Consider the following 23621-nt stretch of genomic DNA (forward strand, 5'->3'; position numbering starts at 1 on the left):
GACACACATTATGCTGTAAGTACAGCTTAGGGGGTGTATGATGAAAAGCATCAGTATAAAGAGAAAGACGTGTATTTGCAATGAAGACGCTATGATTGAGCGGCGTTTAGCGACGGCAAGTGATGAGCGTTCGAGAATTTATCAGTTCCCATGATTGCTAACTATGGACATGCGGACAATGAAGGCCTGTTTTGTCAAAAGATGGAGTTGCAATGATGACCTGATATCGAACGACCCGTGGCAGACGAGGAAGCAAGTTTCTTCTCGGCGAATGTAAGCGTCAAGCGTCAAGCACAGCACGTCGCTGCCGACGTTGTCGACGTTTTGAGCACTTACCGTTTTCGACAAAAGTGTTGGCACCTGGGCTAACTTTGTGGAAAGACTCGAAGTCTTCCTCGAGTCCAGCGCCATCATGAACAGTAACTGAAAACGATCCACTATTCAGTCGGTGGGTGGCGAAACGTATCCGCATCTGCAAAGTCATCGTCGATGCGTACAGTAAGTGATTTGAAATTTACACGATGCAAGCCACGACGTTCAAACACGTCATTGACGTTCTACGCTCTCTTTCAGCTACTTTTGGCCTACCGAACATACTTATCTCTCATGACGCGCCGAATCTTCTTTCAAATAAAATATACAAGCTTTATTTTTTTTAATAAAAACGGCGTCAGGCACCACATTAGTGCACCATACCATCCTGCAACTAGCGGGCAAGCAGAACAGATAGTGTGGGAAACGAAGAAAGCCATCTTGGAGCTTACGGAAGAAGCAGTTCAGTGAAAAATCTCCAGGTTCTTGTTCCGGCAGCACGCGACGGGCTCATCTTCAACGAGAACAACACCCGTCGAAGCAATGTTTGGCGTACGAAGAGCCACACCCCTCGATCTCATGACACTATGGCCTACGAACGAAGATCGAGAGATTCCCAGATTGGGAGTAATGACTGTTCATTCGATTGGACAACTGGTCTATGTGAGGAATTTCAGCGGAACTCCGGCCTTTCATGAAAACCTTGAGTAGAAAAGGCTCTATGTTGTTTGACCAGAAGGTGTCATCCCTCTGAATACGTTCGATATCAATGCCTTTGAGTGTAAATATAACGATACCACAAAACTATCTCTGTGTATTGTGTAACTGCCCTTGTAGCAGAAGGTATGGTGGTAATTTCGACCTTTCACACCAGGCTCCTTTTTTATTTTTCGCCTCATACTCTTTTGCGGTTTCGGTAGGCTATGAGAATATTTTGGAACGGGGACACCTTACCTCAACTAGGCCATTTTTTTTCAAGCAGTCCAACATGGGATGCTGCTAGAAATCTGTCCTTCATATTAATGAATAAGCAGCGCTTTCGCACAGTGCAGTTTTCATGTTCAACGTACAGTTGTAAGGCAGCATCCTCATTGATTCTACCATATTTTGTTGCGGGTGAAGAAAAGTCTGAGTGCACGATACTTGAAACGAGACTGGCCCTGTACGTTCTGGTTTGATACCAACTAACGGCGTCGTCCTTATGGAGCCTCATCATTTATACATTACCTCGTCACTCATATTGCTCTTCATGAACACTAAGTACAATAGGCTACCGCCACATTACAATCCTTGAATTGAAAAATTGAGTCGTTCAGTCCTTCATTATATTTATTAATTATATAATGTTATTACGTTACATTACCTCGAGAGGATCGACGTCCATCCTCGACCTTCAAATATACCTGTATATAAATTAGACGCACAATCACAAAGAACACAGCGTGCAGCCTCTTTTCTTTGAATCTTCTTTTAAACCAGCGCAAGCTGGCGTTCTCTCTTCTGAGACGGTTATAACGGTCGCTCATAAAACCCGCGTTTCTCCTACTCTGCCGCTTCCTCCTTTCATGGTGTGTAGATGGTTATAACTAAAAAGCCATATAATGGTGTATTATTCATATTTATTTTCAGTTTCTGTCAGGGGAAAGGAGATTCGCGTGAACTAGAGCCGCTAAATGAGCTGCTCTTAGAGTATCGGCACTCCGTTGACCTACATTGTTGTGGGCGCCGCCATTTCGGTGCTTGTGCAGACCAGACGGAACTGCCGGTCGTCATGATTGAAAAGTGCGACTTCCTCAGCATTAGATTCGGTGTTAGGGGGCTCATGTAATATTGTTTTGCTTTGCCGCGAACTGTTTAAACACTTGTGGAGAACAAAAACGCGTTTCCAGTGATTTCAGATGAAGCTTCAGATAACTGGCAACCATAATTTTGAGCCACAATATGATCAAGTGTCGCTACTCTGAAGTGCAGCTAATTTAGTGGCACTAGCGGGAAAAATGAGGAAGAGGCAGGCGTCAAAAGGTAGTGGCTTGTGGAACCCACGGGGCTCACGTCATGGCCCCTTCAGGTATTACAGGCTCGTTGAACAAGGGTATGAATAGTACCATTATATAAGCTACGCTTTAGAGTAACGATACGTGGACATATTGTGGCTTAAAACCATGGTTGCCAGTTGTCTGAAGCTTTATCTAAAATCACAGGAAACGCTTTTCCATCCTCCGCAAATGTTTAAACAGTCCGCGACAGAGCAAAGCAATATTGCGTCAGCTTCCTGACACCGGATCTAATGCTGAGGAAGTCGAACTTTTGAATCATGACGATTGGCAGTTGGGTTTGCTCTGCAGAAGACCGAAAATGGCGGCGCCCGCAACAATGTTGGGGAACGGAGTGCCGATACTCTCAGCGCAGCTCATTTAGTGGCTCTAGGCACGAAGCGAACTCGGGTGTATTATCTTCCTTTCCGTCTTTATTGTTTATCGATTTCAATCATATCAAATAATGAACACATTATATCACACTACGCTTGTGTAATTATTTATCTTAGATTTATCACGTGACCCAGTACTTAAACCATTCATTTGTCGGTAGTAAGTCTTCCAACATATTTTATAAATGTGAAGGCAAGAAGACATGGGCATTGATGATGATACAGACGCCAACGCCGCCCTCGAGAATTTCTTGAACATTAGAAATCATCAGTTTTGTCTGCCATCCGGCAGGTAGCGCAACAAAGCACCCAAACAGTTTTTAATTGTTCTTAAAATTAACTAAACTCTACACCTATCAAGAAACCAAAGCAAGATCATTGTGAAAATCGAATCCATCGCAATGTATATCAATTTCATGCAATAAATGTTATTAGATGCCAACGTTACTAAAACACTCAGTTGGGAAACTCGCCGTCGAAAGCTGGGCCGCTGGCGTCCACCGAGACCGAGCTAAATGCGACAACAGCGCCACTCTTTATCGTTTGTCTGTACTGTGGTCACCTTGAGCTTTTTGAAAGCCTGTTTTTGCGTAAAAACAAACGGAAAAGACTCTTTTTGTATGAAATTTATTGGAGTTTAGTACAAAAAGTGGGGCGCGTTATGTTTTTAAAATCTTTAGTTTGCAAGGTTTTTTCGGCACAATTAATATTGTTTTTATGCAACCATGCCTCAGCGGTGCTTTCAGGTAGCGTGTCCCGACCTAGGTGCATTTTAACTTCGTATTTTGACGCGGCGCGTCCGCCGGGGAGACGGAGGTGGCACCCCTGTAACCTCTTCCGCTGTATCTGTTCTTAAAGCCACAATAGAAGTCGTGTGCAGTTCCTCGAGTGGCCGCTGCGGGAGAAATGGTGGCGTCGTGTTCGTCATTAGTTCGGCGCTCGGTGACAAAGTGGGGCCACTTTTTCAAAGCCGTCTCTATGGGAGTTTCCCAACTGAGTGTTTTACTAACGTTGTTAGATGCTAATAAATCTGTTTGATATCCGTAAAAGATATGCGTCAAAAACAGGTAAGTTTAAAGGGCTCTTGGCGCGTTATGATCAAAAATTAAAAAAAAGCCATCGTCCACTTCTTGGGCAACCATTGTAGTTCTAAATTTTATAAAATATTTTATCGTAGTTTAAACATTTTCTCGACGGCATTTGAAGCACCGTGACTCGAAGCAGAAAAAAGTGCTACGTTCGATATAGAATATCCCAAAAAAAATTTACACAACATTACATTTTTGTCTGCATATTACCAATTATCAGCACTACATCTGTAGCTAATTTCATTGCCCTAGCGCATGTCATTCAAAACATATTTATGCTGAAAAATTACACTTTTAGGGCAATATTTGGAGAGGTGAACAAAACAAAGTAGAGCAAATACCAATAAAGTATATCGTTACATTCTTCTTCGACGTCATCTTAACAAACCTGCTCTATTGGAACCTTGTTATCTTTAATAGATTTTTCATGAAAGATGAACCGACGGAGCAAGTGAGGGTCCGCGCCATCATATTCGCCACGCTACAAATGCGCATGAGCAGTATAAACCAATTCATACATAATATCAAATGAAAGAGGATTACTTTACCTTAAGAACGACATCAATCCCACAGAACAGTATTCAAAAGAAGATGAGTAATGACCTGCCAAAAAGGACCTAAACTGCCACATTCAAGGGGACCGTGGCCTTAAAGGCTTTTAAAACGTATCGAACTAAGCTTGTTAATCTACTGGGGAGGTCAAAGTCTAGTTATTATATAAACCTCTTCAAAAAAGATGATCATAAAGAGGCAGGAATACTCTGGAAACGAATTAATAGCGCAATTAATCCGTATACGATGAACATAATTTAGGCGAAGTAACCTGTGAAGAGGCTACTCTCTTTGGGTATTCTCTGTCGAATGCTTTTAATAATTAATTAGCACAGCAGATGACGTTCGGTGCTGGAAATTGAGCTTGGTCCTTGTGGTTATATGAAACGTTATTTTACAGATACTTTTTTTTATATCCGACAGATGAAAAAGAGGTCTGTGCCATGTTCAGGAACTTAAGAAATTGCAAGAGTCGCGACGTTAACGGCTTTAGCATCAAAGTAATTAAGTTTGCTATTGAGCTAATTGCGCCTGTATTAACATATATATTTAACGTGTCACCTTCAACTGGTTGCTTTCCAAATGCTATGCAGGTTGCGAAAGTTGTGCTTATATTCAAAGGCGGCGATAAGAACCCATTTAAAAGTTATAGACCGATTTCCTTGTTGTCAATCTTTTCTAAAGTTCTTGAAAAATAATGCATAACAGACTTTCTTGTTATCTAGAAGAACATCACATACTCTCCGATTTTCAACACGGTTTGAGGAAGAAGCGTTTAGCTGAAACAGCGCTGTTAATGCACAAGAAAGAAATACTAAAATCTATCGAGGATAAAGAGCTTATTCTACGTGTGTATGTTGCTTTTCGAACGCTTTTGGTTTAATTAATCATAACATACTAATTAAAAAGTCGGAGTACTATGGCATCCGAGGAATTGGACTTAAGATTTTTAAATCATATTTGGAATATCGTACGCAGTATGTTAGCTTAAACAATTATAATTCAGCAACCAAAAGAATTGTGAATCGAGTCCCCCACGGGAGCCTGCTTGGGCCGCTGTAGTTTATATTATTTGTAAATGACATCGAACAATGCGCACCAAACGACAGGTTCATTTCATATGCAGATGATACTAAAGTTGAGGCTTCGGAATTTAAAACAGCGCAAAAAGACGAGGACCAGACAAAGAAGTGACACAGGCGTAGCGCTCGTCAAGTGCTACGTCCGTGTCACTTCTTTGTCTGGTCCTCGTCTTTTCGCGCTGTTTTTAATTCCGCAGATAATACAACTCTTTTTATTAAAGCTCAAACAAATTCTGAGATCGAAAGTACGGCGGCATATCTTGAAAACCTATACATATAGACGCAAGTTAATGGACTAAAAATAAACACACACAAAACTAAGTGCGTTCTGTTTAGACCACAGAATCGTAAAATATTGTTGCCTTTAAATATTACGATGAATTCATCTCCCTTAGAGATTCCAAAATCTGTTAAAATTCTTGGTGTCATTTTTAAGGAATTTCTCTCTTGGAATGAACACGTTGAGTATATGCACAGTAAAGTTTGCAAAGCCATGGGAATAATATCTAAAACTCATTTTATGTTTCCCGCGCGAGTGAAGTTGATATTGTAATACTCTCTGATCTACACATATTACGTGTACTGTCACCTGGTTTGGGCAGCCACAACGAAACAAAACTCAACAACACTACTACTAACACTGAAGAAAGTATTTCACATAATTCAAAATGTTTCTTTTTTGCATTCTTCTGGGGAGCTTTTTCGTAAACATAAAGATGTGACAATTAATCATTTGTACAACTATCATTTGATGGGAGTCTACAATACGGCAGTAAAACAAAATAAGAATTTCTTTTCTTTCTGTGCTGTTGTGCTCGAGAGAACAACCCAGACGTATGACACCAGACATAGCGAGGGCCTGGTGTGTTACCACTTCCCGCACGAGCTATGAACTAACTTCTTTAAAGGATACACTACCGTCGCTTTTAAATGAGCTCGAAGGTGAAAATATTAACATTACTAAAAAATCAAAGGGTGTGCTACGAAACCTGCTATTGGGAAACAGTGATAACGACTTTTTTTGTAGATAGTTGATGCAATAAGGTGTAGTACCTTGTTTTTCGCTTGTCCTGTTTGAAATTTCTTTTCTGCTTTGCGGCACGGGGTAGGGCATCGTCAAGCTGCAAGCCATGCACCTTTTTTGCCGCATCTCCCTCTTTTGTATATAAAGAAAAATCAATAAATTGTTATTATTATTAACTGATTCACGTGTTTTCAACATTGCTTATGAAGTATATATTCCATGTTAGTGTTCAGTAACTAGAGGTCAAATGGTCAAGTTCAGATTATTTAGCTCATTAGTATGTTTTTTGCAATCCTTGATGTTCGCCGTGGTTTCCAGGTTGTTCCCTAAAATTCTTTTTTTTTTCTGAAACACCCTCTTGGTGGGAATTTTTTTAACTCTTCACTGAAGCACCCGGAATAGATTAATAAATGAATTAAGTTCTAGAAACGAAATTTTCAAATTATCTCACTATATCATTTCTTGTCTTGTTTGTTTGAAGGTAAACGAAATACTGGAAACAGCGGAACCTGAATTGACTGTGCGTTTCTCTCTTCTCGGAGCCAGTCTATGGAAGGTAAGTTAAGTTGTCGTTACTCGTGCTTTTATGCAGTGGCTGTTTTAAATATTTTTATTTTTGCAGGATGAATACAGAGCTCTCACTGATGACAGGAGAGCCCTTGATGCTGACCTCTTGACTGCAATTTTGAAGTTGTACGGGAAGAGGCTTGCCAAGCATCTGGAGAAGAAAAAGCACAGAGGTATTGATGCTGTATTGTTTCTTACACAGTGAGTTTATTATTTTTAGTCGAGTTCAAATGAAGGTAATAGAGTAATACAACATAGTCAAATTAACACTACCAGTTTTTGTTTTGCAGTGCACCAAATACAATTACTAGCGAAAGTCATATTTCGGCCTAGTGTCTTTTTGGGATGTCGTCAAATATCTTAAGAATTCTTAAAACCAGTTCTTCAAGTACTTTAAATAAATATGTCACAAATTCTAATTCCAAAACAATTTCATCAATATTTTACCTAAGTGATGTCACTTCTTATTAGTAAATCATTGCCAGATTTTCACCACCTAATTTGCCTTCAGCAACGCGCTCGTCCAAGTGCATCCCTCTCTGTACGTTGGGAGTATATTAGATAAACGTGCCATTACTTTAATAGTTCTGACATTACAAGGTGTGTTAACAAAATACCAATTACCCGATGTCCCTTATACACCTTTAGACATATATTTACAGAACGATACCTTTTGGCCGAGCTAATATATTTTATCTACGGAGAGGGCGCGACAAATTACAATAAAAAAAACGTTTTGTAACAAAATGCTATTTACCGTGTCATTCCACTACGCAACTGATTGAAAGCTCATGCACTTCACCAGAGCGTAGACTCCTTATTGAAAATTCCATCAAGGTACGTAATTTGGGACACTGACTGCCAGTCAGCAGCCTTGGTGGAACGTGATGGACCATCAGACGTCATCTGATGGTCCATCAGATGACGTCTGACTGCCACTGCTAAGGGATTTCCATCAACAAGGGCAGCATTTATATAAGAGTAAAGCTATACGCACTCATAAATATCGCCAAATGCCTCGATAAAACAAAATGTTCGAGAAAAAAAAAGAAAAAAAAGCAGGACCACGGCGCATCGAACCCGCGACCACTTGCGTACAAATCGCACACCTTAACCGCTATGCTCTGTCACCGTTTTTGAACATTGATTTCACTAATCGTTTTATACGAGATGCTTCGGCTACAAATCCAGTTAAGCCGTCAGCATGTTATGCAAAGCACTCGTACATCCCTCTCCGTACTTCAGTTCTACTCACCTGCCATGTAGAGTACTTTCGCGTCGTAGAACGATTCTTTTGTTCGCGCGTCACCGGCCCAGTAGACCTGGTACACCATGCCGTCTTCAACTACACCGCTAAAGTCCCTTACATCGTCGGAACTCACAACAGGCTGGGTCTTGTCGGGTAGAAATTCTACTAAAACATAAGACATTGTAGAGCCCGGGCAGGATCAACAGGTTGGAGCAAGCGGGCAAACAAAACGAGTCGAGAGCGATCCTTCATGAAAGCTCGGCGAAGCGGCGAAGCCTCTATGGGCGAAGCGAAGTGTCGTTTTCGGCGCTTCGGCGGGCTTCTGATCAAGGTTGTCGGTCGGTTGCGTGTCATATCTCTAATGTCAGCGGTTTTATGGGCTCACGTCCCAAAATCGTTTTCTCGTGCATAGATTACTTTTCGTATTCATAGATTTGACGAAATAGTGGTGTCCGAACGAACTTTACGTCCTTTAACCGTACGTCTGTCTGCACGTCAAAGATTTTTGACGTACAGTCAGAGACAATCGATGTACAGTCAGAATCGCCACCAAGACATCTTGATGGAATTTCGCGGCGGCCGACTGCCACCAGGAAACCATCAGAAAGCCGACAAGCGGAATCTGACTGAAGTTTGACTGTCGGTCAGAGTAACTTGTTGGCCAATCAGACATGCTTGACGTACAGTCAGGCACAGTCAGCGGTCCACTAGAAAACATTGACTGCCAAACAGGGTTACATTGATGGATTTTTCCTTCGGGCTGCATTTATTATATCTAAAGATTTTTTCATCCCTTTTTTATATACGAGCTCTATTTTTTTTCTTTATTTGTGTCTCCGGATACAAGTTCCGCAGAGGGTGTTTAAGGCTAAAGGCACAAAGTGCCTGACGAGGCCTTAACCCCCTCTTGGCATGCAGCGAGCAACAACATACATATGCAATACATCATACACATATAATACACCATACACATACAATACACCATACACATATAATACATAGTACATATATAATACATCATACATATTAAGTACAGATTCATTAAAGTCATATCAGTTCAATAGCCAAATCTTAATACTGTCAAATATACAGTTTTTTTTAGTTTAGACATACTAGAACAGATAAGTTTTAGATACATATACGTGGTAGATCCAAAAGTCTAGATCACGACAGTTTTACACGAGCCTAAACGAGATATACATTGACAAACTGAAGTAGGAAAAACATGACGCTACAAAAGAAAGAATTTCAAAATACAAAAAACATTCTTATACAATAACTTGTATAGACTTGTGATAAGACCTATCAAAAAACGAAGTAACGAGAACGGTAAGGTCATTGCTAACAAAATATGATTGCAGTTTTAAGAGAGACAAGCAGTAACTAACAAAAAGTGAGAGCACTGCACAGTACATTTGTTTCACAGTCTCTTTTAAATTTTGATATTGATACATCAAAGTTTAATTCGAGTGAATCACGATTCAAAATTGTAGCAGTCTGGAAGGCTAAAGTTTGTCGTCCATAGTTTGTGCGTATTATAGGTACTTTACGTTTCGGTCGTCGAATATCGTACACTGGTGTTAGTTCACTTTCTAGTGCTAAGTAGGTTCTATTCCTGTGGATTGATTGAAGCAATTTAAAGTAATATATTTGATTTGCCCCAAGCATGTGATGTTTTAAAAACAAAGGTTCCGTACGTAGATTCCTGTAATCCCCCTTGTAGTCTTCGAGCATACGTAAAATTCTTTTTTGGAGGACCATTAATTTATTATAGTTTGAGGCTGTTGTTGTCCCCCAGACCAAAATTGCGTAGCTTAATTTTGAAAGAACCAATGAGTGATACATATTTTTAAGCAGCCAACATGGGATAAAATTTCTGATTTTATACAAATTGCCTATGATTCTGGACAGGCCAGCTTTTAACTTGTTTATATGCGTACTCCATGACAATTCCTCACTAAACCAAACACCAAGAAATTTTTGCTCGCGTACTTGCTTCAGTTCTAAACCTTCAAATTTGATACTTATACTATCGGCGTCCCGTTTATTTGCTGGTTTAAAAATTACGTATTTTGTTTTGTTTCAGAAATTCAGAAATTGCTGTCATTGGCTCTAGAAAACTTGTGTATTAAAGTAGACACAAAATATTCTTTTTAGGATGCAGTCTTTACGAACATTTGCTAGGAGTTCCTCGGGATTGTCATATAAACTTTTTGCGATTTCAGAATACTGTCAATACAATATATTTTATAAAACTTATCGGTTTTCTTCAGCTAGTTTACCATAATATTATAACTGTAGTATAAAGACCAAGGGCTTCATAGTATATGATTTCTTGATTACTATAACATGTAAACGAATATTTGTTATTCTTCAACTCAGAAAAAAAACAAAAACAATAGTCTCTATTGTGGATGTCCCAAAGCAAAACATCTAAATGTCATAAAACAACTGCTGAATGAGACAACAATAAATTTAGGCGTCAAGAAAGGTTAACACCTGGCTTTCATTTTAACATTAAATTATGAACTGCACATTTTGAAGAAAAAAAAACAAATTAACACTGCGACCGATAGCTGCATACAACTATTTTTTGTATATTTTTGTTTATTTTTTTATTTATTTATTTATTTATTTATAAAAACTGCAGTCCCTAGCCTGGGAATTTAGCAGGGAGGGTTTACAATTAGTGATGGGACGAATCACCGGAGATTCGGATTCGGACAAATTCGGAAATTTCCGAACTTTTCGCGACGAATATTCGGCAGATTCGGAGATTCGTCAGATTCGTCGCTGGATGAAGGCGGCAGCATGAAGCTTGTCGTAAACCTCGTTTACGAGGTTTACGACAAGCTTCATGTTAAAACCTATTTCAACGTATGTTATGTACTGTACTGTCACTGTAAACCCTGGCACACGCCCAGGTCCAGCTGAGCTTTTCAGTGTGGTTGGCGTAGGCCTAACCAATGCACGGTCTCGCTCTCTGTGCGGTTTCGCGGTGATCGGTAAAATGTAGCGAAACGCTGTGTATTACATGTAATCTGGCGCAACGCACAATAAATATATATTCAGGCAAGGAAATGATTCGTCTCGTTCTCTAGAGCTGCTTATGCCTTTACCTGTAAGGCGCGAGAGCGAGATGAATGTTGCTCGTCACAACTTAGGCCGCGTGCTGGCACCGGTGGCAAAGAACAACTGTCGATTCTCCGTTCTCGGCAGCAAGTTTTGTGTACATGAACTTTATTTGATGAAAAAGAAGCACAACACAGGGGTGTCCAATACAACTTCATTGTTCGGAAACAAACACTAAATCGGAAAGCCTGCATTAACCAGGAGTTTCAGATTGTTTCCCGTGTTCCAATAGAAATACCTCAGTGGGCACTCGTTGGAGATGATCGAATCGAACATACTCACTTATATGGTGTGGGCCACTACGACTGTAATTATGGGCACGAAATGTGTTTGTACCGAACAGCATGTACGGCATCAATCTCTTGCGGCGATGAAAACATGCGCTTGTATTTCCACGTGCGTGCACCAACATGCCTATTTGGGTCGTGATCCGGACACGAAACCAATTTTTCCGCGATGTCTGGCTAGGCTACCGTTCTCGATAAACATCCAAAATAATATTAAGAAAGCGGAACATTTTATTTATTACTCTGATATTATATTACAATATTATTTCGTGCACTTTGTAGAATTTATTGAATTTAATATCACGAAAAGTTGAAACACACATCAACGTGATTTGGCAACCATGGCAATGCTCCGAATCTTTCCGAACTTTTCCGATTCGCTTGAGATTCGGCTACTTTTCCGAATCTTTCCGAATCTTCAGATTCGGCTCCGAACCTCGATTCGGATAAAAATTCGTCCCATCACTATTTACAATGGTGAAAGTACCGATACATAGCTGACAGAAAAGCAAAGCAACAGAAAAAACAAAAGCATACATGATTAAAGATATGTTTAAACAAATATGAAACAAAACATCATGAACCAAGGTAGGAGGCAAATAACGCCAATGACGGCTGCAAAACTACATTATTACTGAGGTTATTCCAATTAAATATTGTTCTTGGAAAAAATAATATTTGAAGAAACGTACGCGGAAGGAAGTTATGGTTAGGTGATGTCTCTGTCTTGTCGCATACCCAGGAGCAAAAAAAATATTTGCGATATGCCAATTTTATGATGCCCGTTATAAGTTGAAACAGAAACTTGAGACGGGAATGACGACTTCTTTGTGTTAACGGTGGTAACGCTGAAAGCTCGGTTACAGAAGTACGTCCGAAATTGTTCTATATAAAGCGAGCGGCCTTTTTCTGTGCGCCATAATTTTATTAATATTAGCCATGGTGAAAGGGTCCCCAATAATAGCACCGTAATTTAACGTTGGTTGAACAATTGATTTGTATGCTAGAAGGCGAACAAGAGGGATTAGAATGTTTTAAGGCTATTTGAGAAAGAGCGACCGTATGACCTTGGATCGTTCGGAGTCAATCTGTTGCGTACAAGTAAGATTACTTGAGATCCACTCATACAAGTACACATAGTGTGTTGCCTCCGAAACCAGGGCATTATTAAAAAAAGTAATTAAATTTTAATATAATTTTCGTGTTAGTGATCCGCATGAAAATAGTTTTGTTGTAGTTAATACACATTTGCCTTGCATCATACCAAGCAGCAACTTTTTGATAATCATCACTTAGCAAAAACGATCCTATATACCATCTATTTCTGAGTACATTACACAATTATCAGCATATAGTTTAATTTTAACTGGAATGTCTTCCACAATATTGCTGTGATAGGTGTCGCTACCATTAGGTTGTACATATATGAGGGAGTAAAGAGGTAGACGAAGTTACTCGTTTCTATCAACCCGGACCAGGCGCGCGTGTGTGTTCGTTCGTCCCTGACCTTGACGGTGGCCGGTCCCTACAAGTATCAATAATACATATTTAAAAAGGCAGTGGTCATGAGGAGACCCTGGGGAGCGCCAGAATAAATGAAAATTTTGTTATTAGAAATTTCGTTAATTACTACAAATTGTTGTCTATTAGAGAGGTACGCCAAAATCCATTTAACTTACTGGACGTTTTTAAATATCTTATCTAGCTGTGTAATAAGTTTTCATGATACCTTATCAAATATTTTTTGTAAAGTTCATGAACTTTAATCTCCCTGTTTCCTGTTATTGATTGATGTAAAAAAATTGTGTATCGTCTCAATTAGCTGAGTACATGTTGACCAGCCTTCCCTGAACCTATGTTGACGTTGAGTCAGGATATTGTATTTATCGAGAAACTCCTATATATGGCTATGTATTATTTGGTCTAAAAGCTTGCAACAAGTTTGTGTCAGTGAAATAAGATGTTAGTTGTTGATACACTGGCTCTTCCCAATGTTATGTGGCGCTTTTGCTCTGGCCGTTCCCCCAGTCGTCTGCAATTCGGCCCCCGCACAAACATCTTACATACACATGCTTCAATATCCATTCCGCATTCCTTCCTAAAAATGCATTGGGAATTTTGCCGGGTCCACACGAGTTCTAAATATCTAGTTTCAGCTGCATGTTGAATATGTATTTAACGTGCTGCTGAAACTAGATGTTTAGTGATATTTATTAGTGAACATGGTGTACATCATTTTCACTAATCACAACATCAGAAATGGGTGGAAAATGCGCATAAGAAGTTGGTAAAAATTATTAGGGATTTTTATAATAGCGCACGCTAAAGTTTTGCGTACGCAAAGAATAGCGTCGTCGCCACTGCGCATGCTCCGAACGCAAACCAGGTTTTGCGCTTTGCGTGCGCAATTTTAGCGTGCGCTAGTTCTCGGAAATAGCGTGCGTACGCAAAGGGCCTTTGCGCTCCTCTAAGGAGGATTCGTGATGAGAAGTTGGCTAAAGCCAAGACGAGCACGGTTAAAAAAAAACATGGCGGCCCCCAGGACCACGGCCATACCACGGCTGCGGTCGCTTTGGCGGCGTCGTGAGCGCGACGTCGGCGGCATCCTCGCGACTACGATTTTCAATACGGGACCGCGGGACGACATTGCACTTGGTTTGGAACCCAGTAGGGTGGGCAACGATCACCGGCAACTTGATGCTTGCGACGAGCGAACATTTATCGGCGAAGGTCAGTACCCTCTTGCCGAGGCGACGCATGTGGCGGACACGACCGGTCGACCGCTCGCGTCGCACTCTAACGTTTAAAGAAATGTAAAATTCTTACTCCGGACCAAAAATCTTGTTTTTTTTTCATGTTGCAGCATTTCGTGTGTGAAATAAAAATCGTGACTGTATCTTGGTGGCGTTGCAAGCGCGAGATGCTTGGGCTTTTGCGTCGCGGCAGAGAAACGCTATTCTAAAAGTCTCTTGCGTCGCGTGCACTTAAGCAAGCGCTAAATTTAGCGCTAGCGTGTGCTAAAATTGCGTACGTTATTCTAAAACTCCCTATTGTCTCACGTGAAAACCGATTTTAAGTGTTCATTAAAGGCAGTTGAAATTTTTATATCATAACAAACTTGATTACCACCAATTTCAAACTCATCACGGCACCTAGATGATGGAAATATTAATCGTCATAACCTCTCAGGAGACATGGTTATGAAATGCGGTAATGATCTATCGTAATAGTGTTGTTTCTCCATGGCTAATTGATTTTTAAGCTCAGTAGGAATATAAAAAAAAAATTCATTCACCTTTTCCGTGCATGTCGACTTTTTTTTCTTTTTATGCGCTTTAGTTTTCTCATCAGTTCTAATGTCTCCCAAGACATCCAGGGCTATTTTTTTCCTTATTTGTGACAATTCATGGCACAAATCGTTCAAGGCATTTCATTTACAACATTTTTGAAGAAGCTTCAAAGTAGAAGGAAAGCATGTCTAAATGGAAACGTCGTCGCCACGAGCGAGGTTGCGTAAACACGAGGTTTTGCGATCTCTGTCCATGGAAACGTCATCTACCGTCCATAAAACAGCCTGATGATCGGAAATTCCATGTACTACCTCACATTTAGTATTCTTGAAAATTACTCCAGTTACAAAAAAAAAGCCAAGTACTCATTTAGAGTTAGTACCTTAAATCCTCGTGAAATCTTCAACGACTTGTTATGAAATGCCACATCCAACATTGCTTCACCTGATTCGTCACTCTGATTTCCGACAAATAAAGTTTGGCCAATCGACGTTTGGCAAATTAAAATCTTCTGACAAAATAATCCGATTGCCAGGCCTAATATGTACGCTAAGATAATTTCTCAACTCCTCGAAAACAGCAACCGAGGCACTAGGAGGCCTGTAAAGGGCTCGTAATCTTACTACTGTAAGTTTTGCAGAAAATGGACTCTATATCAGAAACATCTGGCATGCTCAGTATTTTTAAAGACTTCTTAAAAATGGCACACACTCTGCCACCTTTACTTTCGTGGTCTCTCCGGTAAACACCAGCCACTAGGAACAAATTCACTATCATATATGCTCTGGCTTAACCACGCGTCTCTGTTAAACGAACGATATCTGGATCATGGGAAAGCAACATTTTGTCTAACTCGGTAACATTGTTAAGAACACTCCTACAATTCATATTTCATACTTTCAATGATCGAGGGCCACCGCTACGCCGTCACTTATCATTATCGTCTTTGTTCAGCCTAAAGCATGTGCATTTCCCTTCGTACCAAACAAACACTACCTTATTAACACTCAGCTTATCGTATACAAGTTTTACTTGCGCTCGTGTTTTTCTTCTTTGATTGAACGTTTCCACAACGGTTTTCTTGTTTCACGAATTCTAAAAGAACAGTCCTCTTATATCGATATCGTGGTGGCTTTAAGTTTGTAGGCAGACTTCAGTATATCCGTCTTTTCTCTGTAGTCCATACATTTTAAAATGGTAGGACGAAGTTTGTTTTCAATTTTTCGCCCTAGTCTATACCTTTGAATTCTAGTTGCAGTAATACCTAGTTTATTAGAGAAAACATATTTCATTACTTTGCTTTCAAGCACCTCTGGTGCCTCCGTATTAAATTCATATAGTCCATACATGATCGAATTATTGCTGCGACTTCTATTCTCTAAGTAATCAATATTGTCCATAAGTGAGGATAATTGCTAGTCAATGGTTGAGGGAGTGCGGTGGGAGAGTTTGGACCCTTCCAAAACGCTCGCATCTGGCACGTAAATTGCAGAGGACGAGCGAATTAATCTCAGTGCTTGATCCATCTGTGTGTATTTGGGTGGCGCTCTTGTAGCTATCTTCAAGGTAAAATTCCGTGAGGAGCAGCGTCACAAAACCGAAGGCTGTGCCTTTGCTTACTTCCGGTATTGAAAAGTGGACCGTGGGGGTCATCCATGTCCAAGGTACTCACTGGGGGTAACGATACTGTGCAGCGTTCCCCGGAAAGGCTTCGACGTGGTTTCTAACCACTTTTTCAAAACTCGACGCTGGACGTGAGGTCTGCAGGTCCGCCAGGTGATGCGCCTTGTGCTGGGTTAAAAAACGACTATAGTGTAGGGGGGTCTTTTGAACACGGAGCGCTTCCATACGTTGTTCGTGCGCTTCTGCTACCACTCATGCAGCAGGCGACGCTCGGGGCGCTCCCAGCACAACGCGGAGGCTACTTCCCTGCAGTGCCAAGAGTCCCCTCTGGGTTTTTGAACTGAACCGGTGCAGGGAAGGCAGACTGTTCCGCAGACTTCCCAGTACCATTAAGTTGTGTAGCTGCCTAAGGGCGGCTAAAATTTTACGTGTCGAGCCAGATAGGCACTGCATGATTTCCACGTACGAGTTGACCATGCGTCGAAGTCTGTTCATTCAGGTGCCCACTTGAGGCGCCTGTCGATGACTATTGTAAGAAAGGTATGCTTGCTGACGTAGGGTATAGTCTGCTCTCCTTTGAGTATTGGAAAGCGTTTGCAACTTCGACTGGTGAAAGTCATAGCGACGCATTTGATTGGCGACAAGTGTAGGCTTCTGCAGTTCAGGTATCTTTCGATTCCAATTAGCGTTTTTTGGAGTCTTCCACAGATCCCTGCGCGGTCGGGCCCGTAAACCAGATGCACATATCGTCGGCATACGTCTACATCTTTACATGCTCTCAAAAGTTGCTGTGGCAGGCGGGCCAGGACGAGGTTAAAGAGTGTGGGGCTGAGGACCGCCTGGTGGAACGCCGATAGTTACGGAGAAACAGTCCGTGTTTCCTTTTGTTGTGGTTAGGTAGATTGTGCGTCCTTGAAGTTAGTCCAAGATCCAGTTGTAGATTTGACCACCTATGCGCAGAGTTTCATGAGGGACGTGAGTATTGCTGTGTTCCACGTTGTCGAAAGCTGCGTTTATGTCCAGAAACACAGCTACCGTTGAGAGACGACGGCTCCGATGCTGTTCGTCATCTGAGACCAGGTCCAGGACGTCGTCAGCGGCAGAACAGTTCGGACGAAACCACTACATGCGCTTGGGGAAGACGAATGTTTTTTCGAAGCACCAGAGCAGACGGTTTAGGATCATACGCTCAATCAACTTCCCAATGCGGCTATGCAGCGCAATGGGGCGGTATGACTCCATCGACAGAGGTGATTTTTCTGCTTTCAAAGTGAGAATGAAGCGATGTTTCTTCCATGACTTTGGGATCTGTCCTGTGTTCCAACTGATGTTGTATTGTTGCAGAAGGACATTGAGGGTGAGAGATCCTAAATTGGCCAGCGCCTGGTATGTAACACCATCCGGGCCTGAAGAGGTGTGCTCGAAGCAATCCTCTAGAGCGCTTTTGAGTTCCTTCATGGTAAACGCCTCGTCGAGCTCCGGTAGCGCGCCGGTTTCAGTGATTGTCACATGTGACAATCCACTAGCGGGGCACCGCTGCTGAACCTGACAGAACGTATTGGCTGCAGAGCGCTCAGTGATTCCTTTTGAAAGTGTCAAGGCGCGGAAGCGAAACTTCTGCCTGTGTGTTTTCTTGAGCCCTCGGGCCACGTTCCATAGTCTCGTTCACAGCTTGTGAGGGTCCTTATAACTGTAGGTATCTCTTCAACGTCGCCTATAGAGTCGAATTAAGTGTGGTCGTACGACTACCGGGGTTCGTCATGCTTCCGCCCAGTCCGCGGCTTTACCACTCCGCCATGACGGTAAAGCCACCATTCACCACGACGTCGCACTTCTCATTATCTGCGCCGATCGCAAGGTATTTCACAGGAAGTTTCACTCTTTTCGTGCTGGATGTCAACGATGATGTTATGCACGCGGTGATGTCCGTAACCTCTGCACCTTTTTTATGTGCTGGCTCCGCTTCGTCTTTGAAACAACTCCAGTCTGTATATAGGATCTTCGGATTGTGCTTGATTTCCCCGAAGCCGTCGAGGGAGATACGTAGAGGTGAGGCAGATGGTCGCTGCCCTTGGTGTCAAGATCATTCATCCATTGGATGGGAAGACGGAAGCCCTCATAAACTGCAGTGTATCAATGGCACTTTTGAAGGCTCCCCGAAGAAATCTGTATGTTCCATTATTAAAAATCCCTATCTTCCAAAAGCTGAAAATGTCTTCTAGGAGTCTTCCTCTCGCCTCAAGTTGATCTGCGCCCCACAGCGGGTTATGTGCGTTGACATTTACACAGAGAAGAAAAGGTCCATCAATTTTCTGCAGCACGGCTGGATTTCCTCGCCAGAGAAATGCACTCTTGGCGGAATATAGACCGCGATCGCTGTGAAACATATCTTCCTGTACTGAAGCTTTAAACACACGAAATCGCAAATAGTGAGGAGTGGGACTTCTTTCCTGGCAACTTAAATGTCTGTGCGCACACCCATGGTGATACGACTTTTCTCCCGATCAGGAACAAAATGATGGAACTTATATCCGGAGATGCGGAGCGTTGAAGACGCTTTCAATTCTTTAAGAATTTTAATGAGCGCTTCATAATTTCGTACAAAGTCCCGTATATCAGGCAGTTTGTTACGTACGCCGCGCACGTTCCACTGGAGCACAGAGCATTCGTGGCATAATTGATGCATAACGGGTTCTTCTGCAGAGTCTAGACGTCGTTCAATATTGCGCTCTTGAAATACGATACCGGTTGTTGTGTTGTTGTAGGAAACTCATTTGTAGAAATTTAATGCATAGCAAGCTCCATCGCAGAGCCAATGCTGAACCAGTATGATTATTTGGAGAATCGCTCGTACCACAGGGGAGTCAAAAGACCTTAAAGGTTCCGTGTCCGCTGGCACCACAGTACCTACTAAGGTTCCTAATGAAGAAATCAGGCTGGCTGTTCGTGGCCGGTCGCGCTTCGGGGGGCTTTACGGTTGCTGGTTGGCTGTGATTGCGCTGAAGAAGAGGCATTGCGGAGCGTATGACTGTATGAATTCCGTTGTGCTGTGTGCTGTGAAGAATGTTGGGATGTTTTATTCTCTCTAGTGCTAGAGGGGCTCCGGGCGCTGTTCTCTCGATGCACCTTGTTCCCGAGAAGCTGATTCAAGGGTTCATGAAACATGCCGTGCAGGGTGCGAGTTCCGTGTTTCATTTCTTGGCACATTGCTTTGCTCAAGAGGAGGTCCTGCGTTTCTTTATAAAAGTCACTGAAACAATTCTGCAGAACGATCCGGTTGTCTCGTTCGATGTTATTTTGGCCGCGGTTTCGAAAGGCAGCCCGGGCACTTCTGAAATCTACTTCGTTAATTGTTTTGTACTTGTTTACGGCTCGTTCCTTTTACCACATCACAGTCTTTTGAGGTTGCCTCGTGTGCCCCTTTGCAGTTCACGCACTTGACCCTTTCGGCTTCGCATCTCTTGCTTGCGTGGCAGCGAGAGCATCTGGTGCACAATTTGGGCAAATGCAAACTGCCTTTACATGTCCAAACTTTAGACAATTTCTGCCCGAAAACACGTGTTCTGGTAGGGTCGCGGATGCGAAGGTGACGCGAACCGTTTCTGTGTCAGCATACCGACGCACTTGCGTGTTTTTTGTCATGTTCGGGCTTAGGTTCCGAACCAACACTTTCTCCGAAATGATTGCGTCATCGTCCCGAATGATGCCCACGGCAGTATTCGGATTCCGAGGCTCGTATGCCCGCACTAACGCTGTCGAGCTTCCTGATGCGCAGCATGGATTCTGCGGTTTCTTGGTTTGGTGTGTCCACCGCGAGTATGTGCAATCTCTTGTTGGAGCAAATTTTACTAACTTCGGTAGGAGCTTGACTATTTAGAGCCTCTGTGAGCTTCAGGCCGTTGAGTATGTTCAGAACTATCGTCGGCTTTTAAAGGGCGCGAAGATGACTGTCAGACTGAGTACGACGACGCCTTTTTTTCTGCTTTCCTCGTCACTGGCGCTCTCGATTTCACGCTTCCGTTTGCGTCTCGTCTTCACAGAAATAAAGTCCTCGTCATCCTGGTCTTTGGTCCTGATGTAGTCATGTCGGAGTCAGAAGTGTCGTTGGAGGTTTAGTTGTCATGGTTCCGTTTACTGTCTTCCACGGTTTTGCCACTTGTTCCTGCTTCCGCGGTTGCTAACCGTTGTCGAGATGACCGGCAGCAGCTGTGTTCCCACCTTCCGTGATGTCGTTTTACACAATCACAATTGGGGCCGTAGCCACGGCGACGGCGGCCCGAAACTGTGACGCTGGTGAGAGCGTGAGCATGGGGGGCAGGAGCATACCCTCCGTCCTCAAAGGGGCTGAACGTGAGAGCAGTCGCTCTTCCGTTGGTCGTCTTGTTGTGTCGGCGAGAGATGTCAAATTCCCAAGCTTGTGTTTGCGAGCAGTAGATCTCGAGTATGACGACGGTCAGAGAGCCACCCGAAAACGTATTCCGAGAGCGGCGGTGCGAAGACGGGATGGCGTGAAGGGCGATCTCGATCCAAACTATAGCTGTCGACGCGACGACGGTTGAAGCTCGAATCGCGCAACTCCTGGTGAAGAACGGCGTCGTCTGTGTTCTTAGAGCCGCTCGATGATCCATGTGACGTGACGCAACTGTAGAGCGGTAAAATGGAAAGGCGTCACGTAGGGGAAGAGCGGCTCATCGATGACGCGGAGATCTTCACGCGCCGGCGACTCGGTGGGAATTCCACGTTTCCAGTTAGCAGTTGTCCCTGCTCGATTACACCCATGCGATGCTGCTTGGGCTCTCAAAAGTATGGTCCCAACATGTAGCACAAAGCAGAAAGGGTTGCACAGCATTTTGCCAGTGGTGCTGCTGCCGAAACCATTTTATTTATTTATTCAGTTTTATATTAAATTGATACCTAATGCGCCTTCACGCATTATGCAGGAGGGTACCGAAATGCAAACATAGAAAGAAAATGCACAGAAGCAAATAACATAAAACATAATTTTCAGAAAAGTGAAGAAATCGGCTCAACAGGTAATTGAGCCGCCATGTCAACAATTTCGTAACCAATCTAGGAAGGCATTCATGCGGCGGGCCAGAAGAAAACCTTTGAGATTGTGGCAGTTGTTTATATAAGGATCACGTTGATTAGTTATCTTCATTTGAACTGTGTAAAAAGATTGTTACAAACGTAATTTACTCACTTATTATCTTTTATATTCACCGCTGAATATGCGTAGTTTCGACATGCGCGCAAATATTATCGTCTGTTTGGTAGATCTCTTGTTTGATAAGCTTAAGGCTAAGGTCCTACGGCGGTCATTTTGAAGAAACTTAAAAATTTATCCCTAGGTAGCGACACCGATTCATGTGGCCCGACATTCTGGTATAACCAAAGTTACTAGTACCACTTAGTTGGGCCACTGCCATGAAGCCTGCCTTAAAAAATGTGGCTCCGATCTGTATTCGAGAAGCAAGCTAATGGCGATCGCAGCGCCGCCATATCTCCCGCCGGGCAAGGGCCGGTGGCTCCATCTCGCAGGGCCATCACGCCGTAGCTTTGTAAAGCTACTTTTATGTTTTAACTCGTCACTAAAGAGTGGCGCTGTTATCGTATTTATCTCGGTCTCGGTGGACGCCAGCGGCCCAGGTTTCGAGGGTGAATTTCCCAACTCAGTGTTTTAGTAACGTTGGGTATAACTCATGGTGTCGATGATCTGACTAGTCCCCTGTGCACGTTGCACGTTCACTGCGTGCTCTCGCCCGCGTCACGCGGTGCCAGCGCAGTGCAGTATGTTCGGTGGTGGTGGTACAAACTTTGTTGAGCTATTTAGGAAAGCGGAAAGGTCGGGGTAGGGGGGGGGGGGGGACCTTTTAGTCCAGAGATCCAATGCTTTCTTCTGCAGCTCTTGCCCGCTGGATCAGGGCGAGCTGGTCTTCGAGGGAGGAGCTGCACAGCAAAACTTCTCAGGCATAGCCTGAAATGGGCTTTTAATCCGCCGTGGACTAAGTCACATGAAGCATCCCCTTGACCCTGGTGCCCTAAAAAGTAAAAACAAATAAAAATATTCGGACTTGTTTTTTTTTTTTTCGGGGGGGGGGGGGGGGATTATTTCTCAAGAAATGTAACAAAATACATTTCATTCTTGTTGTATCCCAATACAAAGGAACATTCCAAATGTATTTCTGTACAAGAATGCCGATACTGGTGAAAAAATGTATCGCGATACAGAAATACAGATACGAAATGCGTTTCTGAAATACTATCGCAATACCTAGTATTGCGATACTGGGTATTATAACTATTATAACAAAACCGGCAAGCAAGGTTGGGCAGTATCGCGTTACTGCCCAACCTTGCTTCCCGGTTTATCTGAGTAGGAGCCTTCTCGTCTATCCGGAATGGAAGGGTTGTGATAGCCAATGAAGTGGGAGAGTGCACTAAGTTTATTAGATTCCTGTAAGAGGAGCACCCACACATGAAGCTTGCCGAAAAGTATCTTAGTCTTCTTGGTCTTGGATTCTCCAACTCTGTTATGGAGCCCTCGCCAATTCTATTATGGGACGACCGCTTGCTGTTGAGACTTTGGAATGACGAAGGCAAGTCCCTATCAGCTGTTTCAAATTGTTATGGTGTCAAGTACGGCCATCCAATTGGCCGGATCGAAGGGGGTCGTGTTTTCCGTCTGGAGTGGCATAGGAGCAGGCGAAATTTGCGTCCCTGCATGTGGTGGCCTAGCTGCGCGTTCCTTACGACGAGCCGTGACGCGCGCCTTTCTCTGGCATAGAAGTTCGATCTACCAGGACAGCTGCGCTATCTCTGTGTCCAAGTCGTCCTGTGTCACGGGAATTCCGGTTGGCTCTGGGCGATTCCCGGAGCGCTCGGTCTGCGGAAGAACGTTAGAAAGCCGTGACCCCTAGCTCTCGTGCTTGATGCAGTGGATGCAGTTTCAGCTGTGAGTAAACGAATACTGGCTGGAGGATATGT

General features: G+C 42.9%; 1 pseudogene; it reads left to right on the plus strand.

Moving 5' to 3' along the window:
- The window catches only part of LOC120844736, an 80090-nt pseudogene that overhangs the window by 40286 nt on the left and 16183 nt on the right, over positions 1-23621 (plus strand).

This window comes from Ixodes scapularis, unplaced genomic scaffold (assembly GCF_016920785.2).
Source record: "Ixodes scapularis isolate PalLabHiFi unplaced genomic scaffold, ASM1692078v2 PGA_scaffold4__175_contigs__length_147842914, whole genome shotgun sequence".
In the NCBI taxonomy this organism is placed as follows: domain Eukaryota; kingdom Metazoa; phylum Arthropoda; class Arachnida; order Ixodida; family Ixodidae; genus Ixodes; species Ixodes scapularis.